Genomic DNA, 18,186 nt, shown 5'->3' with positions numbered 1-18,186 from the left:
AATGTTTTTCTGTCATTTTCTGTTATATTTATGAAATGGTTATTAAATACATTTGCTATCTGTGATTTGTTTATAGCCCTTCCATTCTGTTCATTAGTGTTGGGTTATCCTGTGTCTCATTTCACTACATTCTCTCAGTTATTTCGGTTTGTTATTTTATTCATAAGATCAAATAAATTTCATACCAATTCCTTTCAAATGGCCAGTGTAATTCCTTATAAAACTAAGTTTTCCTGTAATGTGAAGCATCAAAGAAGATTATGCACTCTGAAACACTTGAAACCAGTAGTTGCATTTCATTTATAAGTTTACTAAATTAACAGCAATGAAAACGGCCTCATATGTTCCTCTTAACAACATTTTTATGTGAAATTTCAGAAATATAAAAGTGCATGAAACATGATTTCTTGATACTATGTTCAGTATTTGAATCATTACCGCTACAATAAACTATACTACAAACTAATGTTATAGAAAATTGTTATGTATTTTAAGTACCTGTCCATTATAAAACAAATTTCTTATGCAGCCATTAAAGTTTATAAAACTGGGACTTGCATTCCACTTCTGAATTTCCTTTGCAAACAATTTTGAGTAAGTGCCACCAATCTGAAGAGGACTATTTAAAAAAAGTTTTTCACTGAACAGAGGAAATTCCCCATTTGCCATGCAATTTGATCCATTGAAAAATGATGCTGTCATGTCATTCATTTCCAAAACATCAGCAGATTTACAGTGGTCAACTAAGAGACGAACATTCTGAAACAAAAGTGGAAAACCCTGATACATAAATTTTATTACTAATGAAATTCTAAAATAAGCTTTTCCATGCAGAAATTATTTTATATCTGAAGGTGAGATTCACACGAAGGACCAAATGCTAGAACATGTATTGGATGTGATGACAAGTTCTACGAAGAATTTGGTAGATTCTTTCAAACTGTCTACAGGATGGACAAAATAAAATGAAAACCCCAAAAAGTCTAACATGAAATAAGTGACTGGTTAGTAAACAAATGGTGCTTGCATATTTGTAAGTTAAGCCCTCATACATACCTACAGTGATTTTCAATGAAGACTTTGCTGTTTGGATTACTGTGTCATGAAATGTGAAAAAGACTTTTAGTCAGATTTTTTCCTCCTTTTTGCTCATCACTTTTAGTTTGCCTATCTTTTGCACCTACACTTTCAGCCTAGTTTTTCATACAGGAATGAAATTAACCACCACTCATGATTAATAACACCAACCGTGTAATATAAATAAAATAGCAAATAAGACCTTTAATATTTTTGTAGTAAAAAGAAAGAAAAGCCACAGCTAATCTAACTAAATGAAGCTGAGAACTCAAATTTTGTAACAGAGAAGCAACTTCCTCATTATTGTGGAATTAATAAATATTATGATATATGTACTAACCTCATAGTTCCAGAAAATGTCAATTTGATGCCATTTCCCATCATTTAAAGATTTCTTTGTTTTTATGAATAGTTCTACTGTAAACTCTCCTAAATGCATAAGTAGCCTAGGCCTGCCATTTCTTACTTCTAACGCAATGTAATCTGTAAAATTAGGAAAGTAGATTTTCACACTACATACAACTATTACAGTGTTTCTGGTATGAATATTAGAATAAACATGAATGATACCTGATGTAGTCAAGTGATTTAACATGAAGGAAGATAGAGGACCATCATAGAGCAGTAAACCATGCTCCTTAATAGTCACAAATTCAAGACTAAGGTGATTTTCAGCCTGTGTGTGAAATGCTGGAAACCAAGCCCAGCCATTTCCCTGGAAGCTTCTTGCAGTCTGCTGACAGCGAGGTCCTCTGAATCCATCTGGACACACACAGCTACAAAATAAGCCAGTTTAGCTATAAAACACCCACTGTATGGCAAACATGGAGAAAATATCTCTTGTATAACAACTGAAATAACACACACACAAGCTTTGTGATACACGTGGAGACATAAGAAATTCACTTACAAATGGCAAATAACAATCTTAACAGCAACCTATTATTTTTAAAACCAAATGTTAAGGTATCAGAAAGAAAAATTCTTACCCCAAAGAACAGAAAAACAAGGAAAGATAAAAAGCTGTTCAACAGAGAGAAACTGGAAGAAAAAATACTGAGAAATGTAAATCATGACGGTTGTACAATGTGTTCAACATGAGTAGAATACAACAACAGATTTTCTCAAATAATATAAACTGTAAAGAGGAAACAACAATAAAACTGTAAAGTCACATAAAACTTTTGTTCCTTAGTGTTAATATTTATCAGTTTTAAACTGTCTTAGTATTCATATAGAGCTCCATAATTTTAATTATATTTCACGGCCTGCGAATTTTTGTATAATGTCAGAATATTTGTATTTAATAATGTTGAATTTCTTCACCAGTTACTGATTTTTGATATTGATAACTGCATTACATCACTGTGCATTTTCCTCAGTTGTATGAAATTTATTTTCTCATGTGGCTCATAACCTGTTGAACCCACTCTTTTTGATGCTGCTAGGGGGATTACAAGTTATGTGTCTTACCTATCTCTCAAGAAGTGACCATGATGAGTGGATTTATAGCTGAGCTCTGTATTTTACTTGATGGCGATCATGATGATGATGATGATGATGAGAATGAGGCATAGGAAGAGGAGGAGAGAGGATGAAACTTACTACTGGCATCTAGCCTGCTCCTCTCAAATAGTAACAAAGGGGCTGCAAAACTTAGTGTCCTTGTCTTTCAAACAGATTTCATCAGGGATGTTAAATTGCGACACTTCACTGCACTCTTTGGAGAGGCATGGAATTTAATTCAGTACATTGATGTAAAACTCCACTGCTACCACTCCTACTGCCAACCTCTTACTGGCACTGAAAATGTTTTCACACCATGGTTTAAAGCATCTACAAAGGTGTTACGTGACTGGATTACATTCCTTTACAATAGCGATTAACAAAGCCAAATACTTGTATTTAATGTGCCCTGCTGAATCAATATTCTGATTATGAATCAATATTTTAATTATGTACAACAATACAGTACAACAGTACTGGTACTTGTACTCCATTGTCAGAAGTATCAGAATGATTTTTGCTTGTAACTTTCGACTTGTTTGTTTCTGACCCAGGGACCCTTACCTCAAATTGGTACATTAATCCATCTGCATCACCCTTGAAAGATTGTAACATCATTATGGAACCACCTTGTATATACATACATTTACAGGCACCAGCACCTATAACTTTGAAGCTCAGTAGCATCATTAGATGACATTTCTGGACATGGGTTCCTATGTAAAACTTGATCTACTAATTCCCTCTAAAACTTCTAGAATTGTGTAACACGAATTGTGAAAAACTCTGTACATCTCTGTTCTGGTTCACTTGGATTGTGTTATATTTTGGCGGAAGGCAGTTTGATTTATTTATTTATTTATTTATTTATTTATTTGATTAGCCATCCGTAGACATTTTGCAATGTATGGATGTTGTCAGTTTGGATACAGTGATTTTTGCAGATACATTGACACTTTTATATGCATTTACAGAGTATACGAATATAATGACATTTATCACTTAAATTACATTCAAACAATTAAATATTCACTTATTGTTTAGAAACAGTGTTCCTGAAAATATAGTTTAAGGGTTTTCTGTAACAGTACATGTTGTTAATTTCTTTGATGTCCTGTGCAGCTTGTTATACATTTACAGAATATACAATACAATGTCATTATGTCACTTAAATTACATTCAAACATTTAGATATTCACTTACTGTGTAAAAACAGTGTTCCTGAAAATACAGTTTAAGAGTTTTTCTGAAACAGTACATGCTGTTAATTTCTTTGATTTCCTGTGGCAGCTTGTTATACAATTTTACACCCTGATACAAGAAACTTTTTTGGGTCTTATGCTTGTTTCTCCTATCTAGATGAAGGCAGTGGCTTGTTCTTGTGCTATAGCTGTGTAAAATGCTGTTTGTACTATAATTCACTATATTTTTCTTTATATATACTATAGTGTGGAACATAAATAAACAGGGAACAGTTAGAATACCAAGTATTTTGAATAGTTCTCTGCAGTGAGCCCACTTACTGCTTTTAGTTATAATTCTCACTGCTCTCTTCTGCACTTTAAAAACTGTTTGTAAGTTGAGTACATTATTTCCCCAGAAAATTATCCCATAGCTTATGACTGAATGTACATAGCTAAAATATACAGTTCTTAGACATTCATCGCTGCATACTGAGGAGAGAACTCTAAGTGCGTAACACGTTGTAGATATCTTTTTTGTGAGTTTTTTGACATGTTCACTCCACCTAAGCTGGCTGTCAATATGCAACCCTAGGAATTTTGTGGTGGGCACTTCGTCTACAGAGGTGTTATGTAGCTTTAACTTTAGGGGACTGTTTTTTCTGTTTATTCTAAAGCGTATGCTATTTGTTTTCTTAATGTTTAAGGTCACTTTATTCTCTGTAGACCATTTGTAGACATCTTTCAGTGATTCATTACAATTTTCCAACATTTGTGCTGATGTCTCACTGGTGATTATAATATTGCTGTCATCGGCAAACAATATATTCTCTCCATGTCGGATATATTGTGGAAAGTCATTTATATAAATCAAGAACAACACCGGACCCAGCACACTTCCCTGAGGGACCCCAATATTAATATGTTGTGGATCTGACAGGTGTTTTTCTATGAACTTTGATCTACTGGAGACATGCGAGATCTCTACCCACTGTACTCTATTTTTTAGGTATGAATGGAACCATTTGTTGATTACCCCTCTTACTCCTAGTGCTTCTAACTTAAGTAATAGATTCTGGTGGTCAACTGTATCAAAGGCCTTTGACAGGTCAAGGAATATGCCTGTAAAGCAGTTCTGTTGTGAGATGTAATGGTTGGAAGTTGACCGTTCTTGTAAGAAGTGTTTTACTTTGTGAAAACAGCAGAATATGGAATAAAATAATCTTGAAGAGGAAATGTGTTCCTGCTTCATGGTATTACTGATTTGGTGCATGGATAAACAGAGTCGAGATACTTCTTTGCAGCTCCAGCATGAAGGAATCATTAACCTACAATGACTGTGCAAAGAGAAATAAGAACTTACAACAAACAACGATAAATAAGTTAAGTGCAAAATACTTTTTAGTGATTATCTCACTCTGCACTTTATGGTTTTGATAGCTGAAGACTTATAATCTACATTACACAAACAAGTAATTGCATAAAAATTGTTAATGAATCCAAAATTTAATTAAACCTTACTGCTTTTTATGTTTCTAAATGTAGGAGGGGGGGGGGGAGGGGAGGCAGAAGAGTCAATGACAGATGTTGTAGAAGTAACTTCAGATGTGTTCCAGGGAAGACTGTTGGGACCTTGTTGTTCATACTGTACATTAGTGACCTAGCAGACAGTATTAATATCAGTTTCGCAGATGATGCTGTTGTCTGTAATGAAGTACTGTCTAAAAAAAGCTGCGCAAATATTTGACTGAAACTGGATAAGATTATACACTGATACAAATATTGGCAAGTTGCTTTAAATGTTCAGAAATGTGAACTTTTGCATAGCATAAAATGAAAACATGTAGTGGTATCCTATGATTACAACATAAATGAGTCACAACTGAAATTGGTCAACTCAAACTAAAACCTAGGTGTAACATTTTGTAGGGATGTGAAGTGGAATAATCACATAGGCACAGTCACAGGTAAAGCAGGTGGCAGACTTCTGTTCATTGGTATACGGGAATGCAAGCAATGAACACAAAAGTTGGATACAAAACACTCATTAACCCAATCTAGGCTATTGATCAAACATGAAGGACCTGTACCAGATACAATTAACAAGAGCTTTTGAATGTATGCAGAGAACAGTAGACTGAAGATCATAGGTTTGTTTGATAAATAGGGGAGTTGCATGGAGATACTGAACATACTATACCAAGAAAGTCTACTAACAAAGTTTAAAGAACCAGATTTAAATAATGATTCTACGACTATACTGTGATCTCCTACATATCACTCCCACAGGGCTCACAAGGACAAGAGGCATTCAAATTGCAATTGTTCTTGCACTCCACAGGTGAATGAAATGGGAAGAAGCCCTAATAACTGGTACAATGGGGAGAACCTTCTGCCATGCACTTTACAGTAATTTGCAGAGTATGGATGTGAATGTAGGAAAATATTAGCATCAACCACAAGAATGCTTAACCCACAAGAAGGAAAGCTTTTTCACTCTCTCTCTCTCTCTCTCTCTCTCACACACACACACACACACTTATCACTTATGCAAATGTAACTCAGTGTGGCATCAGTTGCCAGAGACTGCAGTCGTGTGTGTATGAGTTGCGTTTGTGTGTGTGTTTGTGTGTGTGTGTGTGTGTGTGTGTGCTATTTTTGATGAAGGCCACACTGGCCGGAAGCTAATTTGCGACCGTCCTTTTGTTGTGCCTATCTGCGTCTCAGGATCTCCGCTATCTGGCGAGTAGCAACTTTCCTTTTCATACTATTTTTACAATCTGCCCTGGATTTTCCATTGTCTGAAATCAAAATTTTTGCTACTTTATCTCACCAAAAAGATCTAAAATGCAACTCAGTTATTACTTGGTGAAGGAAAGATCAAGACTGTTACAATGTAAAACAAATTACCAGTGTGTTTTGTACAATAACACTACAACTGCAATAGCAGAGCTACCAATTTTTCAGTTTTAACATATTGTTAATTTAAAAAGTTAAAAACATACAAAATGGAAAGAACATTCAAACTTAAGGCATGCAAATTTTCATTTGCAGCTCTAATTTCTGCTGGTGGTTGGCTTCATTTTGGGATAATAAAACAACAGAAAGTGAAATTGTGTTTTCTTAAAATAATGTTTCCTGATCACAAACTGTGGATTTGTTTGAGTATTTTTGCACGTTTACCACACACAGCTCGTGGTCTTGCAATAGAATTCTTGCTTCCCACTCACAGGGTCCTGGGTTCGATTCCCAGCAGGGTCAGGGATTTTCCCTGCCTCGAGGTAACTGGGTGTTGTTGTGTCGCCTTTATCATCATCATTCATACCCATTATGGTCAGAGGAAAGCAATGGCAAACCATCTCCACTAGGACCTTGCCTAGTCAGTGGTGCGGGTCTCCCACATCGTCCCCTAAGCTCCTTGGAGTATGGAACCTCATCATCATCATCATCACCACCACACACAGTTGTTGTTAGACACATCTCATTCTTGCATTCTGACATTTTGCACCTCAGTCTACATTTATTATTTGAGGGTTCATGATGCTATGACCTCTTCCCAACTGCTTCAACCTGTTTAGAGCTGATAACTTTCTCTCTATTCTCTAAAGAATGCATGCATTTCTTCTAACGAAGTTCAATATACCATAAAAAAATGTATCTATTGACCATCTCTGTGAAGCTTCTTTTTTTTTACTGAATATATTCTAGCAATCTCAGCCAATATCCACTCCATATCCTGTTTTACTATAACAGTCTATAGTTTCAAATCATTGCAAATTGCTACACTTAAATGAAGCATTCTGAGAATGAGAATTTTTTTTATTGCCTTGATAGCTGGGCAAGTTTGTGTCCCCAAGCTTCATCACAGTTGTTTTGACATTGTTGCTGATACTGGGATCTCTTTTTCCAAACAGTTCACTATACTGTTGTTACATTCCTTCCAGTTCTAAGGAATACAGTCATAAGTTTCACAACACTGTAATCAGAAATGGTTTGATTCTCTAGTACATGTCTATCCTAATCAGATATGGAAATTCATTGCACTGAAGTTTGGTGTCTAGGCCAACTGCTAACCAAAATCTGATGCCAAATTTATCTGGTTTATCAGCTGCGTGTTGAGTTAATCTGTGCTTGATCTTAGTGGGAAGGAGCTGTTCATTAACTGTCATGTTATGCCTTGGAATGTAAAGCAGGGAATGAATGTCAATGAAATGCAATGATCAGCTCAGAAACTTCAGCATTTATTGTAGCACCATCTCACAGGGCTGTGCAATGCAACAGAGCATTTGCAATACTCTCAGCTAGCATAGATAGATCATAAAGAAAAGATGTGTCCAATCTGACCACTTCTGCATTTCTAGCATAAACTTTAACTGCCATAACTTGTTCAATATCTCTCTAACAGTGACCAAGCAATGACTAAAATGACAAAAACGACAACAGCAGCAGCAGCAACAACATTGGAATCACTTTCCTTCTTGCATTGTAGGTCAAGAAACATAAAACTGGAACGTGGCTGTACCTGGCAAAGTAATCAAGTTAACTTCCCCTACAGTCACTACAATTTGTTTTAATAAGCAATACATCAAAAGATGTTTCTGCAGTTAAACATATATTGCCAAGTATTGGCCTGTCTTGTGCAAAGGCGGCCTGAAGTAACAAGTCAATAGTTTGGACACTGTTTGAGTACTCAGAGGCCAAAAGTATATGCAATTTATGTCATTAATTATTTGAAAGCTATGGCCTTTTGGAAAGGTGATAGGCTTTCTACATAATATGTCCAAACATTGTTTGGACATGATCTAAGGGACAATTTTACATACTTTGTGAAGAAAGTTTATTTCAAGCCTGTTGCAGCTCAACAGGTCCAGTACAGCAGTGCAAAAGGGAGCTAAATAAAATGGTAGTACATTTGTCTCTTACATAAATAACTGTTGCATCTTAGTAGGTTCAGATGCAGAGTTTGATTTCATCCCCCAGATATAATTTACCATCATACCATAATTAATTTGTCACAAGTGCCTAGAATTTTAATAACAATAAAAAATATATTATTTTAATATAATCATAATTATTTGTTTATATCATTGGTTATCATAGTGTTACTGCTTTGGGGGGAGGGGAGGGGTGGGGGGGGGAGCATATTATGACCATCCCCCAGTGATTACCCCCCCCCCCCCCCTACCTCGTGGATCTGACTGAATCTTAAAATGGTTTACACTTAGATAGAAGAACATAATTTTATAATTATAAAAAGCAGATGATCAACAAGGAAAAACAATCCTCTTATAAGACATTGTTATGATTATGAATGAAATGCAAATGAACAATAAAAGATACGAAGTTTATAAAGAACAGACGTAAAATATTATACATGAAATTATGAATTAAGTTATAATGCTGATGTGCTGTTCATTTAATGAATGCAATTTTTCAACTTACAAGAATTTCTCCTACTTGTCACATCAACTACATAACAAATTTTCTTTTAAAAATTATATATGTACAAGAAATGCTAAAGGAAAGACAACAGTTCGAAAGTGTTCAGCTTTGGAACTTACTGTTTACTAGTGCCTTTCTGAAGACAATGACCACCATTATAACAATAATATTTCCCACACGTTTCTGCTGTGAAGATCCTTTTTGTGGAATCACACACTGGTGTGACAACAATTGTTATTCCAACCAGTGATGTCATGTTAGCATCTACCAAATGTTGTTTGCTGTTTGTTCCAATGACATTTGTACATGATTCTGGACATTTAATTTTTTCGGTGAAACAGTAGTCTAAACCAGCAATTACAATTTCAAGTCCAGTTCTTCTTGCAAGCTACAAAAATAAATCTTTGTGAAAGTAGTTTTTCTTCAATTAGTTAATAACACTAAAACAATATTAGATGATACATCAGATAAAATGCTTTGAATTGAATTAGTTGCAGTACCAAATGAGTACTTAACAGGAAACAATTTCTGATACAGCAGAAGAGTGTAGACGCTATGCAAAATCAAAAAATGGGAACTCCAGGATGGAATAAAGACAATACTATGAAAAGAATTGAATACTGTTCACCATATACAGGATACACTGAGTCACAGACAGGCACCACAAAATGGCTGATATACATTTAAGCTTTCAGCCAAAAGTCCTTCTTATAAAGAAGAAAATCACGCACATCCCACAAGCACAACTCACACATACTTAACCACTCTCTCTGACCACTGACACAGGACTGCGTACAGCAACTGCACCTGATGGGAGAAGCAATCTGTTGGTAGCGCAGTAAGGAGGAGGCAGGGTTGGGTGGGAGAGGGAGCAGGGTAGGGTTGGAAGACTGTAGGGGTACTTGTGGGAGTGTGCAGGGGACAGGTGCAGTCGGGAGATGGTGGTTTTTGAGGGGGGGATGGGGTGGGGGGTGGGGACCGGAAAGTACATAGATAGGTTGATAGAGACTAGCAAAGGTTGGGGCCACAGGGGTTACGAGAATGTAGGATATATTTCAAGGAGGGTTCCCACTTGTGGAATTCAGAAAAGCTGGTGCTGGTAAGAAGGATCCAGATGGCACAGGCTGTGCACTCTCACTGAAGTGAAGCACATTACGTTGGACAGCATGTTCAGCAACTTAGTGATCCATCTGTCTCTTGGCTACAGTGTGTCCTTCCTACCAACCCCAGCTTTTCTGAAATACATAGGTCGGAAACCTCCCTGCAATATATCCTACATTCCTGTAACCTTCCCTGCCCTCAACCTTCACTAGTCCCTGTACTTTACCTACCTATTCCCTTCCTGGCTCCCACTTGAACACTACACAGCCTTTTATTCCAGCGACACATCCACTAGTCTTCTTCTCTCCTCCTCACCTTTTCTTCTTATCCAATCCCCCCCTTTCCCACTCAAACCCTATCCTGTTCCCACCACATCCCTACATGCTCCCACAAGCAGAACTATAGCTCCACCCCCTCCCTACCCCCCTTTCCACAGCCTTATCCTCACCTCACTACCACCACCACCAACAACAACAACAACACCAGATTTCTTCTTCCAGTGGTCACGTGTGTGTCAGTTGTGGTTATGTACTTTAGAAGGAGGCCTTTGTGCCAAAATCTTAAATGTATAGGAGTCTTTTTGCTGTGGCTGTCTGCAACTCAACATGTCCTCTATTCGGTGAGCAGCATTCTATCATTTTCATAATATTGTAGAGTAGCTGCTCTGTTGTATATTTATTTACAATTTTCCTTTATGAAGTCATTCAACTGCTGACTTCTGCAAACATCAGCACACTTGAGTGTGCATTGATATTATAGTAGTAAATTCAAATATAGTAATGATAATAATAATAAATTACTTGGGTTTAACAGTATTCTCATAGTAGTATAATAAACATGAATTGTTAATAATAACAGTAGTAGTACAGGGTCACACAGAAAAACAGGAACATTTCCACAATCCAACAGAACTAGAAGTGACAAAGGAAAGAAATTGCATTCATAGTAATTGAAACCTTACAAGTTTGCCATTTATGAAACATTGATGGCATTTATCATTTTTTTAAAATTACAATCTTTAGATGACATCCTCCTGCACAAATATATACATGAAGTCTGCTGTTGGGATTCCTCATTGACTGCTGCAACATCTCAGCTGGGATACTGTGAATTGCATCCCAAATTCTCTGTTTTAACTTGTCCAGGGTTCTTGGTCGAGTCGTCTATACTTTGCTCTTGAGGTAGCCCCACAAGGAAAAATCACAAACGGATAAATCTGCTGATGTAGGGAGGCAGGGAATGTTACTGAATTGTGAGATCACATGGTTGCCAAACAATTCTCTCACACATGCCACTGATTGCCATGGAGTGTGTGATGTCGCTTCGTCCTATTGAAACCAGGCTTCTTGACAGTTTGGAAAGTTGTTCAATGCAGGTGTAATGAAAGTTCATAATATCTCCAGGTAACAATTGGCATTGACAGTTATTGTGTTTCCCTGTTCATTGCGAAAAAATATGGTCCAATAATACCACGTAATAAAACACAACACCCTACTGTCACTTTACTAGCATGTAAAGGGCACTCATGAATGTCATTAGGATTTGTTTTTGCACAGTAACGGTAGTTCTGTTTATTCACATAACCTGTGAGATAAAAATGTGCCTCATCTAACATCCATAACTTGTTTAGAAATTCATCAGCATTGTTTATTTTTGTTATAATTTGTTGACAGAATCCTAATCGTAACAGATAATTCTTGTCCTTGAATTGTTGCACCATCTGTAGTTTGTACAGATGAAATTTTAAATCAAGATGAAGAATTCTGTGAACACTCTCCTGGGACATTCCAATCGCTGCTGCTTGCTTACGAATTGAACGTCTTGGGCTCTGTAAGACAGACTCACATACAACATCAATGTGCACTGGAGAACGCACACTTCTTGGTCATGCTTCTTCCTGAGGGCAGATCCAGTCTCTTCAAAGTTATTCATCCAAAATTTTATCAAGTGTTTCATGGAACGGCATCATGGTGTCCTAATTCATAGAAATGTCGAAACTCCCTCTGAGCATTACCAAACTATCATTGTTTTATAAAACATTTTTATGGCTAAAGACGCTGTTGTCCGTTCCACTGAACCATGATTACTGAAATGGTGGACTGTTTACTCGTCAACTGTCATGAAACCACAGTTCTGCCACCTGCCCATGGCTGCCATTACTCAATTCAAACATTCCAATTATTCTGTGTCAGTCTGTATAAGTATTAGTCAGGATGAATATGCAACCAATATGCAAAGAAGGGGAATATGGAAGCACTAAGGAATCAAGAGACATGCATGAAGTTCTCTAAGGTTCTAGATACTGTGATAAGAAACAGCTCAGCAGGCAGTTCAATTGAAGAGGAATGGGCATCTCTAATCAATCACAGAAGTTGGAAAGAAAAACATAGGTAGAAAGAAGTTGACTGCGAAGAAACCATGGCTAACAGAAGAGGTTGGTTGATGAAAGAAGGAAGTACAAAAACGTTCAGAGAAAATCAGGAATACAGAAATGCAAGTGGCTTAGGACTGAAATAAACAGAAATTTCAGGGAAGCTAAGGTGAAATGGCTGCATGAGGAATGTGAAGAAATCGAAAAAGAAATGATTGCCAGAAGGACTGACTCAGCATATATTAAAGTCAAAACAACCTTCAGTGAAATTAAAAGCAAGAGTGGTAATATTAAAAGTGCAATGGAAATTGCACTGCTAAATGCAGAGGCGAGAGTGAATAGGTGGAAAGAGTACATTGAAGACCACCAGGCGGGGGAAGACTTGTCTGACATGATTGAAGAAGAAACAGGAGTGACTATAGAAGAGATAGGACATCCAGTACTAGATCCAGAATTTAAAAGAGCTTAAGAATACTTAACAACAAATAAAGCAGAAGGGGTTGACAACATTCCAACAGAATATCTAAAGTTATTGGGGACAGTGGCAACAAAATGACAATTCACATTGATGTGCTGAATGTATGAGTCTGGCATATACCATCTGACTTTCAGAAAAATATCATCTGCACAATTCCAAAGGCTGCAAGAGCTGACAAGTGCGAGAATTATTGTACAATCAGCTTAACAGCTCATGCCTCTAAATTGCTGACAAGAATAGTATACAGAAGAATGGAAAAGAAGATTGAGGATGTGTTAGGTGGCGATCAGTTTGGCTTTAGGAATGGAAAAGGCACCAGACAGGCAGTTCTGTTGTTGTGGTTGCTGGTGGAAGGAAGACTAAAGAAAGATCAAGACACATTCATACAATTTTTCGACCTGGAAAAAGCATTCAGCAATGTCAAATGGTGCAAGACATTAGAAATTCTGAGCAAAATAGGTGTAAGCTACATGGAGAGACAGTTAATATGCAATACGAACAAGAGTCAACATGGAATAATAAGCATGGAAGACTCAGAATGAAGTGCTTGGATTAAAAAATGTGTAAAACAGGGAGTCCTCTTTCATCCCATTGTCCAGTCTACACATGAAAGAAGCAATGATGAAAATAAAAGAACAGTTCAAAATTGGAATTCAAATTCAAGGTGAAAGGATTTGAATGATAATATTAGTTGGTGACACTGCCATCCTCAGTGAAAGTGACGAACAATCACAGGATCTGCTAAATGGAATGAAAAGTTTAATGGGTGCAGAATGTTGATTGAAAATAAACCAAAGAAAGACGAAAGTTATGAGAAGCAGCAGAAATGAGAACAGTGAGAAACTTAACATCAGGATTGATGGTCATGAAGTACATGAAGTGAAGGAATTCTGCTACGTAGGCAGCAAAATAACAAATGATGCACAGAGCAAGGAGAACATCAAAAGCAGACTAGCACTGACAAAAAGTGCATTCCTGGCCAAGAGAAGTCTACTAGTGTTAAACACAAGCCTCAGATTGGAGGAAGATGTTTCTGAGAATTTACATTTGGAACACAGCATTGTATGGTAGTGAAACATGGACTGTAGAAAAACAGGAACAGAGGAGAATTGAAGCATTTGAGTTATGGTGCTACAGGCATACATTAAAAATTAGGTGGACTGATAAGGTACGGAATGAGGAGGTTCTCCAGAGAATTGACGAAGAAAAGAATATATGAAAAACACTGAGAAGAAGAAGAGACAGGATGATTGGACATCTGTTAAAACATCAGGGAATAACTTCCATGGTACTAGAGGGAGCTGTAGAGAGCAAAAACTGTAGAAGAAGACAGATATTCGATTACATCCAGCAACTACTTGAGGATGTAGATTGGAAGTGCTACTCTCAGATGAAGAGGCTGCCACATTCATGGAAAAAAAATCTATCTGCAATACAGCCATGAGCAGTGGGTTGTCGTACTGTGGGTCCACCACTGGCTCTGCACATGTCAGTTTGTCAATAAATATATTGGCAGACAGATACACACCAGTAAGTTGACATCTGAGCCTACAGAGGTCTCTATGGTAACATGAAGCAACAGCACTGCCACCCACGGTGCAGGTAGTGCTACATTTGTAGCACTACTTTGCCTGTACTGATCGCATGTCTATGAGAGCCCAGAGCACGTATCTATTTTTTTTATCCACCTAGCCAGTATTTAAGTGACCATTCAGAACCAGAGCGAGCAGTTCCAGCCACAGTTCCTGTTCCACAAAACTAAAACTGAAGTACCACTAAAGGCAGCCAAGCAGTCACCCTGGAATCCCTTGCTCTCCCTCACAGTGGCCTCATTGGGCTAGGGGATTCAGGGACATATATGACTGTTTGAACTTTGAATCTGTGCTAATGTTAAGTAGTTGCTGTTAGTGAGGTATCTCCTTTATCCTAACTAGTGAAATTGTTTATCAGTGATTTCTGTTTCTGTCTGTCTGTTGTGTGTCTTTCAGAGTCACATTGTGTTCCACAGTGGACAATTATTAATGAATTGCTGTGTGTTCCATGTTGGAATAAAAGTGCATGATCTACTAAATTATCTGCTAATTCTTATTTTGTGCATGTGTGTGTGCAGCTTCCTTTTGGCCACCACATTTGATAACAATGGGAATGTTAGAACTCTTGTGTTTTCACATGTTCTCAAAGGCAATCATTGCACGTGGGGAGAAATTGGTTCCCCCAGAACACTTCCTTTTGAAATGCATTAGATACAGGTATTGTTAAATAACACAGAACACATAACGGAAACAACACTATACGATTCACTGAGGAACCTAGATGTAAGGACACAGTTAAAAGGAATCATCAACGACATCTTAAAAGCATAACATGACATATACAAACAGACTCATCTCTGCAGAAGGCACAGAAGGTGAAGACAGACTGGCACAAGAAACTCGAGTGGCTGCAATACTGACGATGATGTGAGTGACAGTGACAACACTGACATAACATAAACACATGAAATATACATAACATAAAACACCTGAAACATGCACACCTACTCATGTGAACATTAATCAAAGACTGCAATTTATATTTTATTATGAATCAATCGAATTAAAAGAAGGAGTAATTACACTAGATATTGTTGTAGAATCCACGTTAAACCTGTACCCAACATTGTTAAGTAGTTACATAAATGAACAAATCATTTTAAATGTACTAATATGAACATAATATAAAATTAATACAAAGCAAGCAAGCAAAATCAAAGAGTGTAAATAAACAAAAGAAACAGATCATGCATATTATGCAATTATACAAAAGTAATGGGTCCACTACTCAAAAAGTCTAGTTTTAGTCTACAAAAAAGTATTTGCAAGAATAATAATACGTTAGTGATTGCTTTTTACATCTCCTACAACTATGTAGGAAGAGTATGTAACTTAATTAGATTACGCTGAGGCAAGATGTTGTTCCAAAGCCATGCAGAATTTGTTTGCTAACTAACCTATTGGTAGTAGTTCTTATGTAACCTAACAAACATAAACTCACACAGCACTCTAACAAACAATACTGACATAGATTAGATCCACATGGACTGAATAGATCGAGTTTACCCAGTGAGGGATGTTCATGTGGATAATACTAAAATAGGTAACGCCACATGTAGACAACTGGCCTGAAGTTCAATACCAAGTATGCTGCCCCGGTGGTGTTGATGAAGGGATATCTACATCTACTCTTTCCTGTCTTCTTTTATTCTCTTCTTAAATTATACCACAAATTTATAATTTGCCACTTCCAAATTCCTGTATTTTTCTTTAAAAAATAAGCGTAATTGCTGTAAGTAAACAAAAAATAACACCAACGTGCAGACAAAAGAACTCCATACAGTCCCATCTCACCGGCCACAGTGGCCGAGCGGTTCTAGGTACTTCAGTCCAGAACCACGTGGCTGCTACGGTCACAGGTACGAATCCTGCCTTGGGCATGGATGTGTGTGATGTCCTTAGGTTAGTTAGGCTTAAGTAGTTCTAAGTCTAGGGGACTAATGACCTCAGATGTTAAGTCCCATAGCGCTTAGAGCCATTTGAACCATGTGAACCAGCCCATCTCCAGGTGGTGCTGCATGGGTGCCAGTGCCTGTGATCTCAACTGTGTAGCACAATTTTGCATCACTGTAGTAGCACCGTGGGTACTGTCTAAGAGGTCTGTATGGAGTACTACGGCCTGTATAAAGTAATCAGATGCAGTTAAAATAAATAAATAAAATAAAATAAAAATGCAGCTTGTTCCCAACATGATTATGTTCTACAACAGCACTCTTAGACTTTTTGAGTGATTTAGCCATACACTTTCCATTTATACTAATTCTACGTTTCTCGTTCCAGTATGGCTGCACCCCATAGAGACGTGACTACTCAAGTACATTTGTTGTTGCAAAATATGTAACAGGTCCACGAACTTATCTTCGAGAAGATGGCTGGCACCATCATAGTGTCAGAAGTGTCCATTTGTCTCTTCAGGATTGACGCCATGGTCAGGGGTATTCAGCCAGTGCTGCTGCCTTTCCCAGCTTTGACAAGAAGTTGGAGCCATGGACAAATTACATCACATGATTAAAGCAGCACTTTGTTACCCACAGCATAACAAGTGACGCCCAGCAAAGGGCTTTTTTACTAAAGTATTTGAGAGCTGAGGTATACACACTGCTCCAACAGTTTAATCCAGAGGTGCAACAGAATGTGGAACACATGTTCAATTTAAGAACAAGTTAGTAGATTATTTTCATTCTCAGATACATGTGGCAGCAGCATGGCAGAAGTTTTTTGGTTGTAATAAGAAAACCAGCCAAAGCTATTGCATGTGGACCGCAGTTGTAGTGTTTGTCTAGAGACAGCAAATTTCAATGTTTAAATCCCAGCTGTAAACAATCACGCACAGACTCTTAGTTCATCTGCCAGATGAGGGCCTTTGAAATGATTACTGAAATTAAATCTACCCTTCTTGGCTCCACGATTACCACCCATTTGGGCATTTGTACAAACTATGAGGTCATTAGCAACCCTACAGGACCCTCACAGATTTTTTGTAACCTGACAATGTTGATGAAGCCTGGTTCTTTCCTATCACACCGAGAACACAGTTTATATGAGGGTAATCCCAAAAGTAAGGTCTCCTATTTTTTTATAAGTAAATAGACCTGTTTATTTCTACAGTGGTTTACGTCAGTTTACAGCTTGAACATTTAGCTATTTTTCAACATAATCACCATTTCTGTCGATGCATTTTTGTAGAAGCTGTGGCAGTTTTTGTATGCCCAAGTCATACCAGCTTGCTGCAATGCTGTTCAGAAAGTTATGAACCTCTTCTTTCACCTCATTGTTGGAGCTGAATCGCTTTCTGGCCAAATGTTCTTTTAACCTAGGGAAAGGTGATAGTTACTGAGTGCCAAGTCAGGACTATAGGGTGGGTGGGTGATTAGTTCCACTGAAACTGTTGCAGGAGATCAACGGTTTGCCGAGCAATGTGTGGGCGAGCTTTGTCAC

At 37.4% G+C, this 18,186-nt stretch overlaps 1 pseudogene; it reads right to left on the bottom strand.

Annotated features, from left to right (window-relative positions):
• The window catches only part of LOC126195684 (neural-cadherin-like), a 296,356-nt pseudogene that overhangs the window by 71,064 nt on the left and 207,106 nt on the right, over positions 1 to 18,186 (bottom strand).

Source organism: Schistocerca nitens, chromosome 7, assembly GCF_023898315.1.
Source record: "Schistocerca nitens isolate TAMUIC-IGC-003100 chromosome 7, iqSchNite1.1, whole genome shotgun sequence".
NCBI lineage: Eukaryota > Metazoa > Arthropoda > Insecta > Orthoptera > Acrididae > Schistocerca > Schistocerca nitens.
Note: the sequence above shows the minus strand (reverse complement) of the source record. Positions and strands in the feature narration are given on the sequence as shown.